The sequence below is a fragment of the Leptonychotes weddellii genome, unplaced genomic scaffold (genome assembly GCF_054177405.1).
Source record: "Leptonychotes weddellii isolate Sample4059 unplaced genomic scaffold, ASM5417740v2 HiC_scaffold_279, whole genome shotgun sequence".
In the NCBI taxonomy this organism is placed as follows: Eukaryota; Metazoa; Chordata; class Mammalia; order Carnivora; family Phocidae; genus Leptonychotes; species Leptonychotes weddellii.
The window spans coordinates 1-1,571 of record NW_027872919.1 but is presented as its reverse complement, the minus strand read 5'-3'; the positions used below and the strand labels follow the sequence as shown (position 1 = coordinate 1,571).

The 1,571-nt window shown below is 60.2% G+C and overlaps 1 pseudogene; it reads right to left on the bottom strand.

Moving 5' to 3' along the window:
• Window positions 1-219: 219 nt before the first annotated feature.
• LOC145719007 (28S ribosomal RNA) lies at window positions 220-1,571 on the bottom strand (annotated as a pseudogene; the record flags this gene model as incomplete).

The following is a 1,571-nucleotide window of genomic DNA, read 5'->3' as shown; positions in this document are numbered from 1 at the left end:
CCTCTCCCCGCCGGCCGGCCCGGCCCGGCCCCGCGGAAGGCGCGCGAGGCCCGCCGCCAAGCCGCTCCCCCGCAGCAGGGAGCGGCCGAGGGAGGGGGGGAACCTGGGAAGCGGGCCCGCGAGAGGTTGAAGGACGGGTGGGGGAGGCTGCGAGCCCCCCCTACACCCGCCGCCCCCGGCTCCCGCCTGGGCAGGGGCGGCGGGACGGCGGGGACTCGGACAAACCGTGGTGTCGAGGGCTGACTTTCAATAAATCGCAGGGAGGGAGCTGCTCTGCTAGGTCCGAAAACCCGACCCAGAAGCAGGTCGTCTAGGAATGGTTTAGCACCAGGTTCCCCAGGAACGTGCGTTGCGTGAGGGGCGAGGGGTCGGCCCCCTTTCCGGCCGCGGCCCCTTTCCCAGGCGAGGGGCTCTCTGCAGCGGACCCCGGTCCCTACTCGAGGCGGGGCATGCCCCGCCACGCAGGGCGAGCAAGGCGGCTGCGGGTGGGGACGGTGGGGGGCCGGCGATCCGAGGCCAACTGAGGCCCCCCGGCGCTGCCCTATAGTTGGGCCTGGGCGGGATTCTGACTTAGAGGCGTTCAGTCATAATCCCACAGATGGTAGCTTCGCCCCATTGGCTCCTCAGCCAAGCACGTCCATCAAATGTCTGAACCTGCCGTTCCTCTCCTACTGAGCAGGATTACCATGGCAACAACACATCATCAGTAGGGTAAAACTAACCTGTCTCACCACGGTCTAAGCCCAGCTCACTTCCCTATTAGTGGGTGAACAATCCAAGGCTTGGTGAATTCTGCTTCACAATGATAGAAGAGCTGACATGGAAGGATCAAAAAGCGACGTCGCTATGAACGCTTGGCCGCCACAAGCCAGTTACCCCTGTGGTAACTTTTCTGACACCTCCTGCTTAAAACCCAAAAGGTCAGAAGGATCGTGAGGCCCTCCTTTCACGGTCTGTATTCGTACTGAAAATCAAGATCAAGCGAGCTTTCACCCTTCTGCTCCTTGGGAGGTTTCTGTCCTCCCTGAGCTCGTCTTAGGACACCTGTGTTACCGTTTGACAGGTGTACCGCCCCAAACTCCCCACCTGGCACTGTCCCCGGAGCGGGTCGCGCCCGGCGGCATTGGCTGGGCGCTTGGCGCCAGAAGCGAGAGCACCTCGGGGCTCGCTACCCCCCCCCGCCCCCCGCCTCACCGGGTCAGTGGAAAAACGATAAGAGTACTGGTATTTCACCAGCAGCCGCAAGGCCTGCAGACCCCGCCCCGCCCCCTCGCGGGGACAGAGGGGTGCCGGGGGCCTCCCACTTATTCTACACCTCTCATGTCTCTTCACCGTGCCAGACTAGAGTCAAGCTCAACAGGGTCTGATGAATGGATAAAGAAGATGTGGTCCATATATACAATGGAATATCACTCAGCCATCAGAAAAGATGAATACCCAGCTTTTACATCAACATGGCGGGGAGTGGAGGAGATTATGCTAAGCGAAATAAGTCAAGCAGAGAAAGTCAATTACCATATGGTTTCACTTATTTGTGGAACATAAGGAATAACATGGAGGACATTAGGAGA